The 18,936-nt window shown below is 32.7% G+C and overlaps 2 protein-coding genes across 4 annotated transcripts in view; both read right to left on the minus strand.

Annotated features, from left to right (window-relative positions):
- The window catches only part of LOC114349498 (ABC transporter G family member 23-like), a 205,925-nt gene extending 204,913 nt beyond the window's left edge, over positions 1 to 1,012 (minus strand). For all 3 annotated transcript variants that reach the window (XM_050643866.1, XM_050643867.1, XM_050643865.1), the window contains exon 1: positions 851 to 1,012. The gene's annotated coding sequence lies outside the window, so the exon portion shown is untranslated. The remainder of the gene's footprint in view (positions 1 to 850) is intronic.
- LOC114349497 (ABC transporter G family member 20-like) overlaps positions 1 to 18,936 on the minus strand; it is a 636,826-nt gene that overhangs the window by 430,019 nt on the left and 187,871 nt on the right. The window lies entirely within an intron of this gene.

Consider the following 18,936-nt stretch of genomic DNA (forward strand, 5'->3'; position numbering starts at 1 on the left):
ATTTTATTTTTCAATCAAAAGTTATTCGGGTTCAAAACTTGCAATTTTTCGATTTTTTGAAAGTTCAACCGCGTTTATGTCGAAAACTATGCATCCTAAGAAAAAACTTGTAACAACATTCTTTGCTTAAAATGACCCAAAAAATAAAAAAAAATGTTTTGTTTTGCGAAATATAGCTATTATGTGATTCCTCAAGTTCTTTGTTTATAACAATCTTATCGACATCCGGATCGACTGTTACCCAAACAATTCGTATTCTACGGGTCAAAATACATAAAAAAAACTTGGGTAAGTCCATATGAATTAAGGAGGCCGTTGTACCCCCACTGGCGACAGGACTAAATCTACCTTAATAAGTTTAATAATAGTTAAGCTTCTGCATATGACACCCAAATGGATAAAAATTCTACTTATACATAAGGATACTGTCATTATTTGTTATCTGCTACTGAAAATACGGTCTTTCAGATAGATAGGCTTTTGTCATTTTACGGAACTTGATAAACGTATAATATAGATTTCTTTACTAACTCAGTGGACAGGATCGGTAAATAGACGTCAAAGGTAGACAACTAACAAACATTTTAAGAAGACAGAGTAGTAGAGTAAAGAAATCCAAAAATTCGTACCTACAGGAAAAGAAGACTGTCTGGAATAAATACAACTAAACACTTATAAAAAGAGATCAGAAGGAATATATTACAAAGGCAAAGATAGCAAAACCGCAGTCAAAATAGTAAAAGTGGAAAACTGATAATGTGAGATAAAGTTAAAAAATAATTTTAAAATGTAGAATCGCTGAAACATTTATATTACATTTTAAAGTTGTAAATATTTGAAGTTAACTTACCGGTAGTGTTCAGTAGCACTGTTACGTCTGAAAAGTTTAGTGATGCCGGTCACCATGAACCTCTTCTGATCGCGAGTTGAATTCAATATTAGAAGCGACGGCGCTCAACTGAAATTACTCATATCCTTACATCAAGGTTTTCGTATTATGTATTCTGTATTTTATATGATTACGAACTATTGAATTTCATGAATTTTATTAGCAAAACCGTATCTGAAATATAAATATTATTGCACGAGATGTAAGACAACAAATTAATCTTTAGTATCTTCTGAATACATTAGAATAATAAATTTTTTGCTTTAAGGATTGCACGTGTCGAATGTATAATGTTTCTTCATTGAAGAACAGTATCAAATTAGTGATGAAATGAGTTTTCACTTTTATACACTGCTGGATAAAAAATTGAAATTTTTTTTCCTTGTGAACTTTTATTTACAAACAACTTCTACATAATAGTGTTAAGTAAAGGCTATAGAGGGATAAAATGGTAAAATCTACAGTCGGATGGATTCTTACTTGGGATAGGGCAATCGAAAGTACATATCTAAAAACCCTCCTAACCAAATTTTTAGCTCCATACGTGACTACCTGAAAATTGTTTTTGAGCGATTCTTTGCTTTAAAAACTATCAAAAAATTTGTCAATATACATTGTTATGCCCAAAAATATACTGAATTTTTTCAAATTTTTTGGATCAAAATTGAGCTCAGGAAAAATTTTTGAATTTTTCAAAAAAATTTTAGGTTATGTAGATAATTTTTGGCTAGCTGCAAAATAATCATCATTTTTACTGTATTTTTTCCACTCTATTGAATGGCGGGGATAGATTTGCCATTTTCTCGCCGGAAATTCCTCAAAATTTGAAAAAACCCATCTTTAGTGTCCCTTCTCATATTTTTAGCATTTACTGAGCGATCCTTTGCTTTAAAAAATCTGAAAAAATATGAACATATAATATTGTTATGCCCAAAAGTATCCTGATTTTTTCAGATTTTTTGGATTAAAATTGTGCCCAGAAAAATTTTTTGAATTTAAAAAAAAATTAGGGTAGGTATGTAAGTAATTTTTGGCAAATTTCGAAATAATTTTATTTTCGTAATTTTTTTTTTCGTTCTTTGGAATGACGCGGTTAGATTTGCCATTTTCTCTCCGGAATCTCCCTACAACTCTAAAAATAAAATAAACTGTTGGATATGGTAATTGAGTCAATACTCGCAATCTTTAGTTTGTATTTTTATTAGTTGTTACATAATCGTGGGGCAACCAGTTTCGAGTCTTACAATATATGACTCATCATCAGGCCCAGTACAAAAAAGTCTTCTCAATACAAACTACAAGCTAAAAAACACAAAACGAGAGACATGTACACATATATATAAAACTTAAAAACAACTTTGTCTTGGTTTTAATCACACACCATGAAGCCAAGCAACTGTGTAGTATTGAACTCAACCTTCCATAGTATGTAAAAATGAGACCTCCATCATCCCTTAACTAGTTGAGGAATGATGGTAGTATATATATTAAAATTATATACCAAGCAATTTTCATCAGATTGGTCGCTCCCAATGACAATAGGTCTCATTTTTACATACTATGGAAGGTTGAGTTCAATACTACACAGTTGCTTGGCTTCATGGTGTGTGATTAAAACCAAGACAAAGTTTGTTTGTTTTTAAGTTTTAGATATATATGTGTACATGTCTCTCGTTTTGTGTTTTTTAGCTTGTAGTTTGTATTGAGAAGACTTTTTTGTACTGGGCCTGATGATGAGTCATATATTGTAAGACTCGAAACCGGTTGCCCCACGATTATGTAACAACTAATAAAAATACAAACTAAAGATTGCGAGTATTGACTCAATTACCATATCCAATTGTATAATGGACTCGCATTGGCAACCCTTTCATCATTTAAAATAAACTGTTTTGATGTCTCCCCCTCCCCACATTTTTAGCATATAAACTGTATGTCAATTAACTGCATGTCAGTAAATAACATATTTTCATATTTTGTTTATTTCTAACGATATGATCAGGTGTGCCATTTTCAGACCACAACATGCTCAAAATACATGAATCGCTCTTTTTTTGAAATTTGACAAGCATTAATTAAATTAATACGTGCCAAATAACTATTTTGGTCCCCACTTTATTCGAGTGGTGTTTATCATTTAAATATTATATGTTATGCATTAAATTAATAGATTTATTAATTTCATATTAAACTTTATTTTCATTTTTTTAACAATAATGAAATATGAAATTACAAAATTACAACATGTTTTTACAATTACAAATTATGTTCTAATTTACATTAAAATACTAGTTTGAGTCCTTGTCACTATCTTCTTTTATTACGGGATCAGTATCTGATATGATGAACAAGTCTGAAAGCATTTTTGCTGGTCGAATAATTTTTGACATATACCTAGCATTGCTAATAAGATAATAAATGATTGCTCAATGTGAGAACAGGACCCTGCAGTTCTCGATCCGTTGGCACAGTCACAAGCATGGCGCAAAATACCTCCGTACCTAACTGAATTAGGTTGGTATTGGACATAACATTTGTAGGCTTTACTATTTATATGTCTTGACCTAATTAAATCTTTAATGATATTAGGTTTAATCCTGATATATTCCAAATTGATATTTATTATATAATTAATGATATTGTCATCAATCAGCTCGGCTAAGAAGCAAATGGCTTGACCTAACTGGTAGGTCCCCGAAAAAAAAATACTTTTAGATCCCTTTCATTCATCTCAGGAAAATCTTCAATTTCTTGATCAGTTAGTTTTACCGCAATAGTGGGCCGCCTGAACCATCTCTCTGTCTCAACCTCTAATGCGAGTCTTTTCGTTTGATTTCGAGTCCAACATTCTTCGAATTATTATCTCCTGCAATCCATCATCATATTTATCACTATATGCATTTGCCAAAGCTGTTATTGAGGGAACATGTAATCTTAGCATATGAAGCAGCTTTTCGTATAAGTTTATTTTCTAATTACTGGTGAAGTAACTTGTATTTTTTGCTAAGGATGCCATGGATTGTCTCTAAAACCCGTATCAGTTTTAAGACAAAGCGAGATTCATTTGCTTCAATCGCACTTAAATTAGACCTTTTTCCTTTTAAGGCAGGCATAAGAATCTCGAATCGTTGACTTTCTAAGTAGGTATCACATCCCTAAAACCTCTGTCCACGATGCAAACATCACCTTCCTTCATGATACCAGTGATGATCCAGTTCTTATACCAACTGGATTATCCATTACTTTTCTCATAATAGTTACGTCGTTTTTGGTAATTATGTTTACATTTTTGACGACGTAAATATGTCCCATCAAAAATCAAAGCAATTCACTACCATTGAAAAGCTTTTTTACATAAACTGAAGTGTGGTTCATTATTAATAAATCATTCACTTAATAAATAGCATTCTAGAAATATTACACAAGCATTTGTTATAAATATGTCTATTTAAATTACGAACTGGATCATCAAATAATCTTAATTCATCTGTTTTCCGATTAAAAAATGAAATAAAAGTTTCAGATTTTTATGAATCGGTTATTAACTCATTTGAAAAAGATGTTTTACCAAAATATTTTGGAGTTAAAAGTATTAAAAGAGTCACGTATAGATTAGATTATGTGCTTAAAATATGGGAGAAAATATCAAAAAAGAGCTTTTGTTGTATTTTGAGCATGTTTTGGTTTAAAAATGGCAAACCTGATCATGTCAGTAGAAATAACAAACAAAATATCAAAAATCTTTATTTATTGATATGCAGTTTATGAGCTAAAAACATGGGGAGAACAAAATTCCAAAAGATGAAAAAAAAATTTACGAAAATATAATTGTTTCGTTTTCCAAAAATTACATACATACCTAAATTTTTTTTGAAAAATTCAAAAATTTTCCCTGTGCTCAATTTCAATCCAAAAAATATGAAAACATCATGATGTTTCTGGGCATAACAATATATGTTCATAATTTTTTTCAGATTTTTTTAAGCAAAGGATCGCTTAGTAAACGCTAAAAATATGAGGGGGGGACTCAAAAAAATGGATTTTTTCAAATTTCGAGGTATTTCCGGCGAGAAAATGGCAAATATATCCCCATTCAAAAGAGTGGAAAAAAATACACTAAAAATAATTATTTCGCAGCTAGCCAAAAATTATCTACATAACCTAAAAATTTTTTTAAATTCAAAAATTTTTCCTTAGCTCAACTTTGATCCAAAAAATTTGAAAAAAATCAGTGTGTTTTTGGGCATAACAGTGTACATTTTTACAAATTTCTTCATAGCTTTTAAAGCAAAGGATCGCTCAAAAACATTTTTTTTTAAAAACACATTTTTTGCGATAGGGAACACGTGTGGTCACGTAGGGAGCTAAAAATTTGGTTAGGGGGGTTTTTAGATATGCACTTTCGATTGCCCTATCCCAGGTAAGAATCCAGCCAAGTGCAGATTTTACCATTTTATCCTACTATAGCCTTTGAATGAAATTTTAAGCCAGAAAGGAGGAGCATCCAATGATGTTTCGCCTCATTGCTTTATTTCACTGTTGTAATAAATGTTGTGGCCACGTTCGCTGGAGTCTTCTGATTGTTGGTCCATTCTGGTAGAGATGTTCAATCAGTTCGTTGTCGTGGTTCCTTGTTCGACTTTCACGGTTGGTCGCTGCCAGCTGTATTTCATCTCTTACAGAGGGAATATTATTTAGATCATTATGAATCGTCGGATTACTAACATACCAGCATGCGCCAGTAATTGATCTAAGGGCTTTCGATTGAAGTTGCTGTATGGTTGTGATGTGCGTTAATTTAGCGCATCCCCAGAGATGGATACCGTACATCCAAATTGGTTTCAATATGGTTTTGTATAGAATTTGTTATTTATTGACAATTTGGTTGTCTTACATTCAGTGGCGTACTGATAGATCAGCGGGCCCTGGTTCAAATCGGGACGCGGGCCCGCCCTCCCAATAAAAACACACATTCTATATCAAAAGTTTTTACTTACTTACTTAAGCCGTCCTCTTATACCTTACGCTGTCGAGGATAATATTAAAGTTTTCAATAGACATTAAATAATATAAATCCTCATATTATATCATAAAATATATCATTAGTTTGAATCATCCCCTAATTAGCATCTCAAGTGAAATTAATTGTTAACGCTTTACAAGTTGCTTTACTTATGTATTGTTTATAATGATCTGTAAGTTTTATCGGTTTAAAGTGCCCATGTTTGAAAAAAAAAATTGGTTTTTTCTACAACCGTGTTAAAAATGTAATTTTTAGCACTCCATACGAGCGTTAAAAATGCTACTTTAAGGCACTAGTGCTTTAAAAAAATTTTAAGGCACTGCATTTCGTATTGACTTATATGCAATTTTGATGTAATGTCAAAAAAATATAAAATTGGAATGTCAGTCAAGTTCAAGTAAAAGTTTTTGTAGATATTGTCCTGTAATTACGTTTGTAGAAAAAATATTGTATGATATGCGTGTTAAAAAGTACATTTTTAAGGCATTAATGTGAATTGCAGAACTCGCTATCGCCCATTCTGCAAACTTTCAGATGCGTGCCTTAAACGTGTACTTTTAACACTTATATCATAAATAACTGTTAAATTAAAAAATAATTAATTGAAGAGTCTCAGATGCAGAATCCACCAATTTAATAAAAATTAAAATGGTAAATAGTGATTTAAACCTGAAACTTTTCGCGTTGAAAGTTCTTACTGGTACATCCTTAATCTGCGACTTTTTCAATTAATAAGACAGCAGACGACGAATATAGAAAACGAAAGGGAAACGATCGTATTCCGCCTTCATTCGTCTAGGAAAAGGACAGCAGAGGAACTTTCAGTACTCAAACCGAGTAAAGGAAATAAAATAATAAATGATGGTTTTGCTTGTTTTCTAGAGGTGTGCTAACCTCTAGAGGTGTGCACGCCAACAAAAGCTACTGAGGACTTCTGAAATGGTAGAAACAGCCTGTCTAGCGGGTGTGCAACCCTCTGAATCGAAAACAAGCAAAACCATCATCTATTATTTTATTATTAAAAAATAATTTTTTTAATTTTGGAAAAAATGTTTTTTTCAAAATAATATAAAAATTATTGGTCATATCAAAAATCACAACTTTTAAAAAAGATAGGATTTGCTATTGTGAATATTTTGGACTTTTTGGTTTCCTGAAGACAAAAATTGGTTAAGATATGGCTGTTCAAAATTTGCATACACTCGTGATTAGTGACTCGTTTAAGCCCATTTAACGACAGTCTTTTTAAAAATAATCACTTTGAACCAACGAATCTTACAGATCTTATAAACAATACAAGTAAAGTAATTTGTAAAGCGGTAACGATTAATTTCATTTCGGATGCTAATTAGAGAGTGATTTTTACGATTTTTTTTTATCACGATTTTTTTTCACAAAAAAAGATACCAACATTATTTTGATCGTAACTTACTTACTTTTGATGTTGAAACTATTTTTAAAAATATTGGACTATTAAAACAGTAAGTTAATATTAATCCTATCGTTTTTCATACTGACATGACTGATAACTTTACGCCAGCCGTTTTTAAAATAATGGAACTCAAAAATTGTCTACGTCGAAATCTCCAGTCATAATTTAAAAACCTTAATATCGGAAAACTAAAACAGCTTTTAAAAATGATGATTGAAATGAAAGTTATATCAACAAAATAGATTCTCAAATTGCATACATTTATAAATAAGTTAAATAATTACATACAAACCTCTATGGATATGAAACGCTTAACCCTTAAACGCCCAACCTTTTATAGGTTCCATGTACGCCCAAGGGTGGGTAAAAAATGTCCACCTCGAAAATAGCTAATATATTTATTGAGAGTTGTTGGAAATGGATTAAACTTAAGAATCTCATGCTTAATAAACACAGCATCTTCTAAAATATTAATATAAACAATTTACAAACCTTACAACAAAACTACAATGTACATCAAAATTAACATACCAGTAAATGCCATTAATTCAGATTTGTCGATTTTTTCCACATTCTTCCTTTCAGCCTCCTCATTGGCGGATAATTATGTCGATTATGTAATTATACGTCGATAATTATATGTATTGTGTTCCTACCAACGAGAAATTATAGAGAAACCCTTAGTAACAAGTTTTACCAAGGGTGTACTTTTTATGCCCACCCATATTTAACTCAAGATATTACTTTTATTTTCAAAAATATCGGTAAAAACAAATTAATATTCGATAAAGGGCTGTATTTTTAACAATAAATAATTTTTGAAAAATTTTTAAACACGTAATAAATGTGTTACAAGGGAATAGGCGTTAGGTGGACATTTTTTACCCACCCTTGGGCGTTTAAGGGTTAAACGAGTGTTGAAAAAAGATCTTAGGCAAGCAGATAAAACGAATAAGGAACCTATAGGTATTCTTCGTTTTTATTTATAAGTACCTACACAACAATTTAAAATTTATTAAGCAGTTACATTTCCTAGTGTGTATTTGTAGCTTAAAATGTCCCCATCAAATTAGAAACAAAAGAAGCAAAAAACACGTTAGAGCGGGCCCCTGCGGTGCCCGGGCCCGCGGAACCATGCTCAGTACGCCACTGAATACATTTGTCTAAACTTCAGATCCAACTGCCTGCGTTTCATTTGGATGTGTTTATTCCATGTTAGCCTTTGGTCGATATGCAATCCAAGGTATTTCACTTCTGTGCTGACGGGGATGTATGTATTGTTAAGTGTGAGTGGAGGACGGACTTCCCGGCAGGTGGTAAATCTTGTTTGTACTCAGGGCCGGATTTAAGGGGGGGCAGGCTGGGCAGCTGCCCGAGGCCTCCACATTTTGGGGGCCCCCACAAAGCCCCAAACTTAAAAAATCAGCACATTATTCACATAGAATAATTTTTATCAATCAATAACTGTAATATTTCGTTATATGGAAGGTTTCTCTCCTATTAAAAATGTATTTTTGGCAAATTACGGTCATAAAGCAGAAGATATATTTAAGACATTCTTGCAAGAAGATGATATCGATTTGAAAAGCTGCAGGGGACAGTCCTACGGTAATGCGTCAGTTATGAGTGGAAAATACAATGGTGTTCAGCTAAAATGTAGATAACACAATATCTTGGCGTTGTAGATTCCATGTGTCGCCCACTCTCTAAATTTAGTTGCTAAAGCTGCAGCTAAGTGTTGTCCTGCTGCCATAGAATTCTTTGATTTCTTGGAAGGACTGTATGAACCCTATGTATTTTTCACTTCCTCTACATGTAGATACAACTTGTTAATCGAATGTTTAAAAACGTCTTTAAGCGAGAGCAACGCCGAACATAGCAGACATATTATTGTTCCTAAAAAAGAGTAAATACAACAACAAACAACAAATTTAAACTCGTAGCGATACAAATGGTTTGTATAATCGAGTGTGTTTACTGAAAACAGGGATATTTGCAGTATTTTGGAATGAAGTCTTAGAGGGGACAAACAGCACAAGTCGTATTCTCCAAGATCCAAATATTGACCTTAATTCAGGAGTAGCGGCACTTAAATCAACTAAAAAATTTATAAAAAAAAATGAATAACCATTTTCAATTTCGTTGCAAAACGAAAATACAGCCGAACCATATTCTAGTCCAATCAGAGAGTGCATCAAGCACCTCTACCGGTTTCGAAACTTATTAGTCTCTCATCAGGAGGCACATATGCTGCTCTCCCTGATCCAACCAAAACAAAACCCCAGCATGCAGTCCCGAATTGCAACGAACGAAATGGCATAGATGCCCTAGCGGCAACTGCTACAACAAGACTAAGTTTTCACTCTAATGGCATATAACACAACATAATGCTATTCTACATCCCACCAGAATGAAAACAATGGGAACCTTCTCTGGTTACACCTCCGAGGCTTCTACAATATGCAAGCCATACGGATGCTGAGACTAAGGAAGATGAGAAAATTCTACAATTTACAATTCACGTCCCATCTGCTCAGCGCGGTAAAGTTCCAACGAGAATGGTTCCCTTCGTACTCCAATCAGAGTAAATGTAAATCAAAAATGAATAACCATTTTCAATTTCGTTGCAAAACGAAAATACAGCCGAACCATATTCTAGTCCAATCAGAGAGTGCATCAAGCACCTCTACCGGTTTCGAAACTTATTAATCTCTCATCAGGAGGCACATATGCTGCTCTCCCTGATCCAACCAAAACAAAACCACAGCGTGCAGTCCCGGATTGCAACGAACGAAATGGCATAGATGCCCTAGCGGCAACTGCTAATAAAAGACTAAGTTTTCACTCTAATGGCATATAAAACAACATAATGCTATTCTACACCCCACCAGAATGAAAACAATGGGAACCTTCTCTGGTTACACCTCCGAGGCTTCTACAATATGCAAGCCATACGGATGCTGAGACTAAGGAAGATGAGGGAATTCTACAATTTACAATTCACGTCCCATCTGCTCAGCGCGGTAAAGTTCCAACGAGAATGGTTCCCTCCGTACTTCTGGAGTATGTATCCCGAATCCAATTTCGCTTATCAATACAATGTGTAAAATCTTGGAAAAAATGGTGAAAAATAGACTAAGGTGGTTTTTGGAAAATAATAAATTAATAATCAATGAACAAAGTGGCTTTCGTAGGAACAGATCCACTATAGATAATTTAATTGACCTAGAATCCGAGATAAATGAATCGTTTGCAATTGGACAGGAATGTCTTGCGGTTTTTTTCGATATAACAAAAGCGTTTGACATGGCTTGGAGATACTAGATTCTTAACACACTAAGTCATTGGGGCGTCAAAGGTAACATGCTATATTTCATTCATAATTTTCTTAGTAAGAGACAATTTAAGATTAAGATAAATGGTACACTATCCAGCACTAAAGACCAAACAAATAGAACACCTCAAGGATCTGTTATTAGTTCAACACTATTCTTAGTAGCAATAAACAAAATCTTAGAAAACTTTCCAAAACTTGTTAAAGCGAGATTATACGCTGACGACTTGGTTATATATTCAAGAGGGAAAAATAATCTTTCTATACAGAAAAACTTACAATGTGCATTAAATCACCTTGAAAACTGGTCGAAAGCTGTGGGATTGCAATTCTCTACAACCAAAACTAAATGTATTTTATTTTCAAAAAACGGCTGTCTACAACTCCAGATCTTCAGTTATATGGAAACACTTAACTTATGTGGAACACTTGAGATTTCTAGGAATGATCTTTGATAAAAAAAATATCTTGGATTTACCACATTATGCACATTAAACAATCTTGTCAATCTGGTCTCAATTTAATGCGTAGACTGTGCAATCGTAATTGGGGCTCAGATTGTAAAAGTTTGATTCTAATTTACAAATCTCTAGTACAATCCAAACTCGATTATGGATCAGTTGTATACTCATCTGCAAAGAAGACACTTCTTGCTCAACTAGAAGTCATACAAAATACAGCATTAAAAATAGCCACAGGAGCATTCTGTACTAGACCCATCAATAGTTTACAATGTTTAACCGGAGAACCACCTTTATATTTCCGAAGAAAATACTTGTCATTAACCTACGCATCATCCATATATTATGCAATAAAATATCATCCCTCTTTCCATCACACTATTGCAGAACGTTTCAAAGAAACTTATGTAAATAAAAAAAGAATGAACCCTCCCTTTTACGAGACAATCAGAAGATATCTCTCTCTCTCTCTCTATAATATTCAATTTCCAAAATTTTTTGATCAGACAAAGACAGTTACTCCTCACCCCTGGACCTTTCCTCCTGCAATATGTCATCTAACTCTTTCTAAATACAATAAGGTTGACACCCCCCGTGCAACAATTATTCAATCTTTTCTCAACTTACTTGCTTGCTTCTTTCTTAAATCATTGCCATATTTATACAGATTCATCTAAGACTGCTGATGGTGTGGGATCGGCAGTTGTAGATTCAGACACTATATTACAATTCAAATTATCTTCCACTTGCAGTATTTACTCTGGAGAACTATATTCAATTCTGCAAGCCCTCATTCACATTCGTATTCAAAAAATTCCAAAATCTGTTATAATTACCTAATCTCTCAGTGCGTTACATACGATAGAACAGTGATATACAAGTAATCCTATGAATATTTTAATAAAAGAACAATTACATTTACTAAAGGACACGATGCAGCAAGTGGGATTTATATGGGTTCCATCACACATTGGACTTCAAGGAAACGAAAAAGCAGATTTTCATGCTAGAGAAGCAATACACAGTGGGTCTTCAGTGTTAGTGAACTTAGTGCCTGTTTCCGATTACAAATCATTCCTTAAACACATGGGAAAACGAATGGAATCTTTCGCAATCAACTCTAAGCACAATAACGCCTTCAATGGAACCTTGGTGTGAGATAGACTTGAATCGCCAGCTATCTGTGAAGCTAAATCGTTTACGCATAGGGCATAGCAGACTTACTCACAACTACCTAATCTCTTAATCAAATCGCCCTATTTTTGACCTGTGTAATTGCGACATCAATGTAACACATATAATATTAATAGAGTCTCCCAAATACATTAGTCAAAGACAAAAACACTTAATACCTATCAGTATAAAAGCAGTCTTAGGACCACACTTTACACATTTGTTTAATTATTTGAAAGACATTAATGTTTTAAACAAACTATAACCACTGTTAACATTTTGTAAACCCCATTCTTGTAAGTTATGTTACTGTTACCTAAATGTGAACTTATGTAATAATCAAAATGCTATTAGATTTAAGTAACCATGTATCTATGATAGTACAGCTAATAACCCAAAGTGGTTGATGCTGTCAACAATAAAATTAAAAAAAGGTTACACGCCTTTTGCTTTCCTCATCGTTGGACAGACACCTTGTACGGTTAAGTGCCTTCCGTGATTTATTTTTGTCGTCCTATATTTCTAGTTTAATCTACAAGTTACCCAAGTGCCCGAGTGTGACACGTGGATCCATAATTGAGAATTGACTGCCTTATGAGAACTAGTTGGTAGAAATCGTATTTAGTCTATGATCAACATTAGTTAATTCGTTAATATCTTTCCACAGTGATCGGACGATTAATTTTATTTTTGTTTTTTTTTTGAAATCATATACATATCTTTCCATCTTCTTTAAAGATTTGGAATGCTGCTAAGCTTCTCGCTAGTTTTAAAGTCTCCTTTCTTATGAAACTCATCCACCATTGTCCACCAACGACTCCGATGTTCTGTTTTAGAACGTGTAAGGTATTATTAGTCCACAGTACATCGTCCTTTTTGGAATATGATGACAAAAGTCTTAAAAATGGTCTTAACTGCTTCGTTTGAGCGAGTCTACCATTTTCTGAAAAATTTTAGAGTGAGGTTGAACGCGTTTCCGCGTCCAGCGTCATTAACATATTTACGTTGTCGGACTGACGAAACGCGGCTGTTTTGTCGGACAAGACATCGACAATTTTTAATAATTAATATAAGCACTTGAAAATTAATTCAATTAATAATAAATAAAATAAATCAATTAATAAATTGAACATTAAGAGTTTTGTAATAACAAAACTACCGCGCTAGAGTGACTCTTGCGGGTGCCGGACTCTACGATTTGGTTATTACAGAACTCTTAATGTTCAATTTAAAGTACTTACATTTAATTAATAAAGATTGTCGATCTCTTGCCCGACAAATTTACAGCCGCGTATCGTTAGTCCGACAACGTAAATATGTTAATGACGAGGGACGCGGAAACGCGTCCAAACTGCACTCTGAATTTTTTCAGAAAGTGCTAGACTCGCTTAAAGGAAGCAGTTACCATTTTTAAGACTTTTGTAATCCTCTTCCAAAAAGGTACATATACTGTGGACTATATCGTTTCTCTTTTAAAAATTCGATTATATGTTATTCTTTTGTTTTAACTAACTGTTTCATTACTCATTGTACCAATTACTGTGTTCATTAACGGATATTATACTGTGAGCTTTATGTACAAATTACATTTTCACTTACAAAATTTTTCCTAAGTGGTACGTAAAGTTGAAATGTATGTAAGTTTATTTTAGAAAAAGTGGTCACAATGTCCTTTTTATGTGTTCAATGTGTTTTATGTGTTCAATGACCTGGGTCAGGGATCTGATGCGAAACTAATATTTTATTATTTGCACCTCGAATACATCTATTCGGATTAAAATTTGTGTCTTTGATCTATACTTTGCTATTTAATATACAGCGCATCCATAAAGTGTGGAAACGGTCTATTATTTCATGACTTTTTGATATATATACCATAGAGTTTCACGATATTCGATAAAAATATCGATATTGTATTGATATCGTATCGAAAACCAATACGATACCGATACAATACATACCTTAGCAATATTAATGTCTATACGATACCCATTATCTGAAATCAATACAATACTCTTATCTTGTATTGTCGATACGCTTGCCTCGATATTATTGAAAATATCGATATCGAGAAAAAATAAAACGCCACAGTTGTTTAATTATATTTCGTGGAATAGGCATTTATATAAGTGATCTGCATAGCGTTACCAGGTGTCCCGATTTGCGCGGGACGTCCCGATTTTCAGGGGTCTGGGGACGCGTACCGATTTGTACCTGATCGGGACACTAAATGTCTCGATTTTCACCCACGAAAACCAATTTCAGGAGGACTTGCAGTGAATTTTATAACTATGTTATAAAAACAAGGCACTCCTAAAAGCGGCCAAATGGAATGGAAAATATAATTTTAATAAAAAATAAATAATTTACTTAATCTTACGATTTTTTTTTTTGTAATTTTGTCTGATTATACAGATTATAGAAACACCTTGTAGCCAAGTAAATGAACGGGAAATACGGCGATACCGTGTAATTTTCAGGATCAACTCCGAATTGCATGAAAATTTGGACGTTTTGTGCCGTTGGTTGCTTTTACTCGGGAGGTGACAGTCACCCTTAGTTGGGGGTGAAAAACGGCGCGTAAATAAGTCCTGAGATGGATAAATTGATTAATTCTAAGCAATTTTAGTTCTATAGAATTTTAACTTGCTTAATACTTTTCGAGTTATTTACGAATGAAAATGTTTATTTTTCGACAAAAAATCACGTTTTCAGGTGATTTTCACAAATAACTCAAAAAGTAAGTATTTGATCGAAATAAATATTCTTAGTGAAAACGTAGCATAATATAAAAAAAAATGAAAAAAATTGTGAACTCGTAAAGTCTATAGACCCAGCAAAAGCAAAGTCGTAGCTCATGAAAAATACGTTTTTATTCGTCAAATTCCAAATAAATATTTCAACGTGAAATAACCAAGAAATGACGCAATTTTCGGGAAAAACCAATTAAAACTTTTTAATAAAGCTTTATTTTTATGTTTTAAAAAAGTTTCTAGCATCAAAACTAAGCCGAGTTATGCTCAAAATCAAGTTGACTCCTTTTTTGGTAAAAAAATCGTGAAAATCTCCCCCTACTTAGCACCTCAAATGAAATTAATCGTTACCGCTTTACAAACAATTTACTTTACTTATGTATTTTTTAGACGATTGAAAGGGCCTGAACGAGTCACTAATCACGAGTGTATGCAAAATATAAACAGCCATATTTGAACCAATTTTTGTCTAAGAGAAAAACAAAAATCTATCATATTTATAAAAGCAAAACCTACCTACTTTTTACTACTTGAGATTTTTAGTAGGTAGTCCTAATACTTTTTAAGTTATTTTGAAAAAGGGGCATTTTCCAATATTTTAGGAATTTCTTTTTACTGTAAAATCAAATTTTTTCAAAACTAAGCACTCTTAACCGGTAAACCTTACAGATCGTATAAACAATACACATATAAAGTAAATGGTAAAGTGGTAACGATTAATTTTATTTACGGTGCTAAATAGGGGGAGATTTTCACGATTTTTTTCACCAAAAAAAGGAGCCAACTTTATTTTGAGCGTAACTTGCTTCGTTTTAATGCTAGAGACTTTTATTTACTACTGGGCTATTGTTGTTTATTTGTCCCGATCTACAACCCTAAATCCCGATTCGTTTTTGCTTATGTACCGATTAAAAACAAATCGGACCTGGCAACACTATCTGCAACCCAAGCATCAGCTGTTATAATATTTTACAGTTGAGTGCTTGAAATTTAAGCTCTTGAGAGTGAATAAATAACTGTTATGATTACACTGTTTATATCATGTGGCATTTGTGGTAATATTATGGAAGTAAACGATGATGACGCAAAAATAATTTTCAACAAAAATAATGAATTGAGATTTATTCCGAATCTCCGGGATTTTCCTATCTTTTTAAAAACAGTTTTTAAACAATAGATACAGAATTAGTAAGTATTAGTCGTTTCAAAGAAGCATTCAGCCATATTCAATTTTTATAAGAATCTATAAGAAATATTTGTAATATTTTTAGAATAATGCCCATTTGCCAAACATGCAAAAGTGAGCATAAAGAGCCTACACAGCTCAGATGTATAATTATTCTTTTTATGTCGATATTTTATCGAGTATTGTATCGATCTCGTATCGAAATCAATATCAATACGATATTTTTATAAGAAAGTATTGCCGATATCGATACTCGATACGATACTTCATTGGCATAACCAATACAATACTCGATACTTAAAAAGTAACGATATTGTATCGTATCGTGAAGCTCTAATATCCCATAATAGTGACGTCATCGATTTGGGCGTGATGATGTCATCGATGATTTTTTTTAAATGGGAATAGGGGTCGTGTGGTAGCTCATTTCAAACGTTATTTAATTATCTATTCAGTAATATAAACATTAACATCATTATTTATACAGGGTGACCAAGAAAATAATTTTTGAATTAAATTAATTGTAGCAAAAAGAAGAATATATGTAACTTATTTAACTCAAAATACATTTTACTGCTATCAGAAAAGAGAAAAAAAAATGTTTATTTCACAAATAAACATTGCTTTTCGCTTAATTTAAATGTTCAAACTGCTAAGAGGCAGGTGTGTGGTTGTTTGGCATTTAGTTTAAGCGAAAAGCAATGTTTATTTGTGAAATAAACATTTTTGTTTATTTTCTGGCACCAGTAAAATCTATTTTAAATTAAATAAATTACATACATTCTTCTTTTTGCGTCAATTAAGTTAATTCGGAAATGATTTTTGGCCACCCTGTATAAGTAATGATGTTAGAGTTTATATTAGTGAATAGAGAATTAAATCACCTTTCAATTGAGCTACCATACAATCCCTATTCCCATTTAAAAAAATCATCGATGACGTCATCACGCCCAAATCGGTGACGTCACTATTATAGGATATACGGCAAAAAATAAAAATTAAAAAATAAAAATAGACCTGTCAGAGCTTTAACTCTGAAAATAATTAAGTCATGGGATAATAGACCGTTGCCACACTTTATGAATGCACTGTATATAATTACGTCATCCTCTCTGCTGTCAAGGAGATCGTATAGTATATGCCAGGGGTGGCCAAACTGCGCCTCGCGAGCCACATGCGGCTCTTTGAAGGATTACTTGTGGCTCTCGATTGTACCTGAGTTATTTTTCAATTTTGTATTAGATATGATTTTAAAAAGTTATTATCGTTCTATATGTGTTTCAAAATGTCTTTTAAATTACTGACAACAAACATGAAAGACTTTGTAATAAATTCCATTTCCATACAAGATAAGAATGATATGATACATCGAAAACTGCGCTAACGAACATTACATAAGAGTGGCGCAATGTAAAAGTCAGTAATCAACCGAATCCAGACCGATTTTTGTATAACTCTTGCTAAGGATTTTGTAATTGAATCGTTTATTTCAGAAAGGGGTCAAGTCACAAAAACCTGCTTTTGAGAAAAACAAAAAAAAAACGTGTTTACATTCAACAAAAATTTTATTTATATAAAATAAAAATTCTCACTAATAACCTGTAGTGTTTGTCAAAAAGTATTGTATTTTTCAAAAATTTATCTTGTTAATTTGTTTAAGAAAAAAATAAATAATTTTTTGCACTTGGCCCCTTTCTGAAATAAAGTTGGTGGTTACACAATTTTTAAGCAAGGAGTCATGCGTTGTTTGGCCCCTTTCTGCACTAAACGCTAATTTCTCTGCACTGCCAAGGCAACACTATGGCAGCAATTGATTCCTTTCTGCAACAAAAGCTGTATTTACGTTTAAATTAAAAAATTTCACCAAAAACTCATTTTGTCAAAATTAGTCACTTGACCCCTTTCTGAAATAAACGATTCAATTTGGATTAGGTACACATTTTAGTCATTTTACTCGACTTAAAAAATTTTTTACAGTAATAAATTAGAAAAACTTAACAAGTAGGTATATAAAAAAAGCCAGAAGGAATATTGACCGAACTCCAAAATAGATTTGAAGACTTAAAATATGTTAAATCGTGTCTTCATTTTTTTCTGAATTTATTTGAAATGAACATAGTTCATAAGGTGAATCTTTTATTATTACCAATATATGACCCAAACAACATCTGGAGAATTAAAATTAATAGAGACGCAACAAGATCAAGCTCGAAAATAAAACTATAAGTCGACGCCTAATACCGAATTTTGGAAATTTGTACCAGAATCAAAGTAGGTACCCTAAAAAAGGATGCTTGTCGAATTATTTCCATATTAGGAACAACATACTTGTGTGGACCATTTTATTCCATTTTATAATTCGTGAAATCCTAACACCTATCAGTATTAACTAACCAGCATTTAAAGAATTACTGAGCAGTATTGCCACATATTAATCAGCAAATTGTAAAGAATTATCAAAAGAAGGAAAACAAAAATGCAATTCTTCTTAACGTGCCCTATTAAGTCCCCTTGACGTTGGCGATTAACATGGCGAAACTGTCTCTGTCTCGATCTATTCTAAATAGGTGTTCTGCTTTCTTTATTCCTGTCCACTCCCGGATATTCTTCAACTAAGAGGCCTGCTTTCTACCAATTCCTCTGCGTCCTTCGATTTTACCCATCATAATAAGTTGAACAATTATT

Source organism: Diabrotica virgifera, chromosome 2 (genome assembly GCF_917563875.1).
Source record: "Diabrotica virgifera virgifera chromosome 2, PGI_DIABVI_V3a".
NCBI lineage: Eukaryota > Metazoa > Arthropoda > Insecta > Coleoptera > Chrysomelidae > Diabrotica > Diabrotica virgifera.